The following is a 7,138-nucleotide window of genomic DNA, read 5'->3' on the forward strand; positions in this document are numbered from 1 at the left end:
GGTAAGAAGAAAAGCAACAGACTGGGGAAAAAATATTTGGTAATGACATGTCTGATAAGGAACTTATATCTAGAAGTTATAGAATACAAGAGTGGCATCCACTTCCTAAACAACATGCTTCTGAAAACTATGAATTTTGATAAATGATGATAGCTATGGAAAGGCTTCAAGCCTTTCTTCCATAGGGTCGCTATGAGTCATGCTCGACTTGATGGCAATCAACAACAACCAGCACTGCAACAAGATAAAAGTAATCAACGCCAACTCAAAATGGGCACAGGAATTATGTCTTCTTGATGCTGAAATGTCATGCATATTGAATGATGTTTCCTAGGATGCAGGGTACTCAAAATACATAGTTAATACAATTGGCTCAAGCATACAAATAAATTGGAATGTGGCACTGGACTACGCATGGTTTCCTTCAATCAAACATGAGGTTTCCTCATGGAGAATCAGAGTGATTCAGCTGCACTTAACAACAACATAATACAGTATTTCACTGATGAACTCATTGGCATTATTCAATCCATTTTCTGTTACTTTTATGGTTTTGGAAGAGAACGTAACCTCCCTGAAGGCGGAAGTATGATTCTATAAATAAATAAATTTAAAACGAAAATTTCTGATGTAACAATTGCTATTCAAATATGAGATTACTCTTGACAAAAGTCATGCTCATTCTTTAAAAATAAAAGCCCCATGAAGCAGTATCAACATAAGCAGCAAAATTCTTCAGGAGGGAATTTCAAGCTTCTATTTCACTACTTGATTTTATGGGTTTAAGCACAAGCTTGACATTATGTGAATGCAGTTTGCTGTGTTTAATTACTATCATTATTATTATTATAGATACAGTAGTAATTATCTCTTCCTACTGTCTCATTATGTTTTGATCAATTCACATAATAAAAGTTTACTGTAAATATAAGGTTAGGTAACATTCAAGAAAACATGTAATTATGGAATATATAATCATATACAATCTAAACAGCTGAACATTTCCCAACATTTCTAACAATTAAATGTTTAGAAAGTAAAGAATTAGCTGCTTTTAATAACATAGGTGCAGTACTGGAAGCATTGGCTACAGAATGCTTTATTTGTTGACCTAAAATTACTTTACTTCTGTTATATTAATAACATCTAGATTTCTCAAAAACCTGCTGGTAAAAAAAAAGTCTTTGCAGCTTTATTAATGATTCATATGGCAGTTTCTGAAGAGACAAGTCCCACAGAGAAGGAGCACTTGATTAATGACCTGGAAACACTTTTCCTTTTCAGCTGATTAAATAAAATTGACTGGATTTTTACATTTTTATAATAAAATGACCCGCAGGGCTGAGATGACACAGTGAAAGCAGCATGTTCACTCTTCAGCAGATTTTTATTTTGTCACTTGTAAAAATGAAAGGGCTAACCACCCAAGCAGAAAAATGCACTTTATCATCGTCCACTGCCGCCATGCTGACAAACGCTGCATACAAATAGAAAAACATGGAGGAAAATACAGAGTGTTTATATTCAGCATGATTTTGCCTAATGATGACAAAACCTTATCATCTTTGGGCCTAGAAACTATACTATTTCATTACTTTTTTTAAATGGAAAAAAAAAAAGAAGTAAAAGAAATTGTGGAATTAAGAATAAAAGGGTAAAGACGCTAATAATTGCTTATAATGCTCTTGACATTCAATGTAATCATAAATAAAATCCTTGGATACCATTTCTGTAATCCTTCCATGCTTCTGGTCCAAAAGCCAGAGGAATCTTAAGAGACTAAGATTCTGTTCTTGCTGTCATGCTAACAGGCTCAGGGACAGCCCCAGGCAATAAAGTTAGATTTTTTTCTTTTCTTTGTATATTTCACAATATCATCTTCCTTGGATTCACCTAGGAGTACTCTTCACTCAGTATCTGATCTCCTCTAATCAGTATCTTCTTTCTATTACCGAGTTCCCTAAATCCAGATTCAGCCAGGTGTAGTAGTATGCTGCATCTCACGTACAATGAAAAAACTAAATCCACTACCACTGAGTTGAAGCCCACGCATGGTGACACTTCATCATGTTACTGAGACTATAAATCTTTAGGGCAGGAGATTTCTCTTTCTCCTGTGAAGTACATGGTGACTTCAAGCTGACCACCTTCTAGCTAGCAGGTATTATATTACTGCTCTGCTTTCAGGCTTCCTCCCTTGAATACAGTTACACTTTAATACCCATCTCCTTCTTTCAATATGTGTGATGATCAAATAATATTCATATTTAATATGAACACTGAACAACTAATCCAAGAAGGTGGACTATATAAAGAAAGAATGTGGCACCAGGATTGGAGGACAATTCATTAACAACCTGTGGTATGCAGATAACACAACCTTGCTTACTGTAAGTAAGAAGGACCTGAAGTACTTACTGAGGAAGAGTAACTCTTAATACCAAGAAAATAAAATCTTCACAAATGGGCCAATAAGGCAACCTCTTGCTAAATGAAAAAATATTTAAGTTGAGTACTTAATTTTATTTGAAAATTACTTTTAGCACTAGTCAAGAAATGAAAATACTTATTGTGTTGAGAAATGTGTTCTAAAATCCTCCATTTTTAACATGCTGAAGAACAAGTATATCGATTTAAGACTAAAGTGGGCTTGAGCCAAACTATATTCTTTTCAATTTCTTTATATGCACCTGAAAAATGAATAATGAATTAGGAATATTGAAAAAGAGCCGCAATCCCAAAAGTATACGGTTCAACTCCATCAGATGTTGTGCGGAAGAAGGATGGACAATCTCCTCCTGTGTGAATTATTGCTTCTAAAAACCCTCTGAAAGGTCAGCTACAGGTTGATTCTGACTCAACAGCAAACAACAACAACAGATACTCATAAATTTTAGATGTTACGGGTATGTGCCTTCAAGTTAGCTGTGACTTCCTGCAACCCTATAAACAACAGATCAGCACCCTACCCTCCGCCATCCTCACTCTATCAACCGTACTTGAGCCCATTGTTACAGTCTGTATCTTGTATCAATCTATGTTATTGAGAATCTTTCTCTTTTTTCCTGATCCTCTAACTTTCCCATCATAGTGCCTTTTTCCAAGGGCTGAACCCTCTTGACAACATGCCCTAAGTATCACCATCCTTGCCTCTGAAGTACATCCTGGTTTGACTAGCTCCAAGACAGATTTGTTTGTTATTTTGTAGTGTGTGGTATATTCTATACTCTTTGCCGACACACACCAATTCTTTTCTGACCCTCAACTTTCAGGCTTACAAATTTTGCATACATTTCAAATATCCTAAATTTGTCAGTACGGGCCTCACTTTTCCATCAGGTAACAGTCGTCAGAAGATTTCAGAGACGGGAGGCCAGCTCATCATATCTTCCTCTCTCTCTCTTGTGCTCACAAAGCTGAAGTTGAATGTCATTTCTCTTTATCTGATTGTTTCCATCTCATGTCTCTCATAAATAGTCCTTGTCTGACCCCTGTAGCTCTTTGAGGTTATGTTTGTTTGGCTTGTTTTTTTCTTTTTAGTTTATTGTTGTTGTTGTTGTTGTTGTTGTTGTTATGTGCCGTCAAGTTGCTTGTGACTCATAACAACCCTATGTATAACAGCCCTAAACTCTATTCTGTCCTGTGCCAATTGCACTGTCTCCAAAACACCCATCCCAATTACCCCAGTCACTGAATCAATCCACCTCACAGAGGGCCTTCCTCTCCTGTGCTATCCCTCCATCCTACCAAGCATGATGTCCTTCTCCAGGGACCAGTTTCTCCTTACAACATGACCAAAGTATGTCAGAAGAAGCCTCAGAATCCTTGCCTCCAAGGAGCAGCCTGGTTTAACTCTCTCAAGGATGAACCTGTTTGTTTTCTTAGCAGTCAATTGTACCCTTAATACTCTTCTCCAACACCACAACTCAAAGGCATCAATTCTCCTTTTGATCTCCCTAGTCATTGTCCAACTCTTTTATGCATAACAAGTGATTGCAAAGACCATGGCCTGTATCAGATGCACCTTAGTCTCCAGAGAGACACCATTGCTCTTCAGTTCTTTGGAGAGGTCCCTAACAGAAGACATTTCCACTGCAATATGTCTTTTAATTTCCTGGCTATTGTTGTGGAGCCAAGCAAACTTAAGCTGTGAACAATCTCAATCTCTTCACCATCCATCCTGATGCTGCCAGTTGGTCTAGTGGTGAGAATCTTTGTATTCTTGACATTGAGCCTCAATCCATATTGAAGGCTGCAGTTACTATTCAAAATCTAAAGAAAATCTGGTGACCCTGCAGTTAAGGCAATCAGGGGACAGTCAGGGGCTTGAATCACCAAACACTCCTACTGAGAAAGAGAAAGTTTATTCTCAGGCAGATTTAGAAACCCTGCAAGACAGTCCCACTCTGTCCTATGGGGTAGACATGGGTCATGGCTGAAGATTGTATCTTTTTACAATACTCATTCAATCTGTATAATGTGCAAATAATTTAAGAAGTTTGACTATGCAAAGAACATGGCATCAGGATTGGAGAATCATTAACAACTCTGTTACATGTTAATTACACAACTCTGGTTACTTAAAATGATGAAGATTTCTGATGAAGATCGAAGGTGGTATAAGGATTCATTATGGAATACGCTTCAACATAAAGAAAACAGAAATCTTCATAAAAAATAAGAAAAACAAGATGAAGTTTCCAAGAATTTCATTTTACTAGGATCAACAAGCAACCCCAAATGGAGCATTTATCAACATACCAACAGTGGACATATCTATTGCAAAGGACCACCTCAGAGTGCTAGAAAGTAAGGATGTCACTGTTATGGACCAATGTGCACCTGATCTAAGTCATAGCATTTTTAATTACTCAAAATACACATCAAAATTGAAAAATAAATAAGGAATGCTAAAGAAGAATGGATGCCTTTAGATTATAACATTGACAAACAATATTGAATGTATCATTGACTACAGAAAGAGAAAACAAATCTGTCTTGAAACAACCGTAGCCTGAATATTTTTGTGAAACAAAGATGAAAAGATTTTTTTCCCCTCACATATTTTGGGTATGCTATCAGGAGAGGCCAATCTATGAAGAAAATAAAGTAGACCATAAGTGAAAAAGAGGAAGTCCCTCAACAAGATGGATTGACATAGGAGTTGTGACAATGGGTTCAAAGCAAGTTACAAGTGTGATATGATACGGGACTGCTTTGTTTGTTGGGCAGAGTCACTATTATGTGGAACTGACTCCAGGACACCGAAAACCAACAGACTCTACAATTATTGTCCATTACTTCCATTCTTATATCATACTGCTTGAAAGCATCTGACAACAACAACAACATGATATATAAGAAGATTGAAGATTGAACTTGTTAACAATTTTATCTTGTAGATACACAAACAACACACTTGGTACCAGTTAAGAAATCAAAAACATGCATTGGGAAAATTCACTGTCAAGCACTTCTCCAGGATGCTGGGGAGCAACAGGATCACTTTGAAGAATAAAGTGAGCTTGATTCAGGCCATGGTCGGCTCAATTATTTGCTATACTTGCTATAAATCTGAAAACTGGACAGTGAATAAGGATGACAGAAGAATTGAGACTTTGAGTTATAGTATTAAAGAAGAGTGCTGAAAATCCCATGGATTGGCCAAAGAATGAATATATTTGTCTTAGAGGAAGTGCAGCTTGGTGCGTTTTAGAGGGCAACGATAGTTAAACTCCATCTCACACACTTTGGGCATGTTCTTAGGAGGGACCAGTCCTTGGAAAATGATATCATGCTTGGAAAAGTGGAGGGTCAGCAAAAAAGAGGAAGACACTCAACAAGATTGATCAACAGAGTAACTATAGTGATGAGCTCAAGTGTATCAGGAATGATGAGATGGCACAGGATAGGGCAGAGTTCAGATTCACTGTGTATAGGGTCATTGTGAGTCCTAGCCAACTTGACAGCATTTATCAACTACATTACTAGAGTTGAGTAAGTCAGATTATATTCTTATTCCTACATATTTATGGTACAGAATTACAAGAAAATAACTTCATTTATTCTGTCTTCTGAGATGAATTTTGCAATATCGATAATTAAGTATAATTGATGTCATAACTGTAATTGTCTTACAGCTCTTGCAACTTTCAATATATTTTCCCTTAAAGTAAGTCCCTGATTCAGCATGAATAGAAAACAGAGATTTAGCTCTGTTTTATAACCCTGTATTTATAGTACTTAGACTAATATCAGAATATTTAACAAACACTTTTTTAGTGAAGATTGTGGCAAAATTTAAGTTAAATTCTCAGACTCTCCAGTAGAAGTATTTACTTATTCAGAAGTAAAGTTCATATAACCTGATAGTTTTTGTCTTTTATATTTTAATTGATGCCTGGTGTTATATGGCTGAGTCAAAATACGAGATACATTTTCTTACAACCAGGAGAGGATAAAATAGATGATTGCCACCTTCTAAGAATCAAATCTCTATGCACATCCAAAATTTCTCCAACAGGGTAAAAAGGGAAGGCACAGACTGGGGGGGGAAAATTGGTAATGACATGTCTGATAAGGGACTTATATCTATAATCTGGTCTGAAAAACAATGTATTCAAATTTTGTAAATCTACTAGTACAAAAGAAAAAACCAACAAGCCAGTATGGTCAATGAAAAGAATACACCAAAATCATTATGTATAAAAATGTCATGTCTAGCTCTCTCATAGAAACTTGTGAGATACAAAACATACTTAATATCTCTTTCTAATAAATTCAACAACTAATGAAATTGATCAATTCACTTACTTTTACTTAGATCATGTAATAGTTTTCATCTGTGCCCACCCCATTCAGTTTCCATTAGAGAAATCACACTACTGTTCTGGTCTTTCTCTGATTATTTCTGCATCTAGTTATTATTCTATTAAATCATTTCTACTTATTATATATACATATACACATATGTATACACACTCACATCCTGCCTAAATAAGGTTGTTTCTAAACCTTCCCAGGGCAATTGAAAACTGTTTCATTTATATTAATTGCAATATCAGTTTAGCTGTTTTGAGTTACATAATGATTTTAGCTTTGAAGTTAAAGGTCAACCTCAGGGCAAGGAGCACTTTAC

Source organism: Elephantulus edwardii, unplaced genomic scaffold (assembly GCF_000299155.1).
Source record: "Elephantulus edwardii isolate Elephantulus edwardi_28Jun2011 unplaced genomic scaffold, EleEdw1.0 scaffold00312, whole genome shotgun sequence".
NCBI lineage: Eukaryota > Metazoa > Chordata > Mammalia > Macroscelidea > Macroscelididae > Elephantulus > Elephantulus edwardii.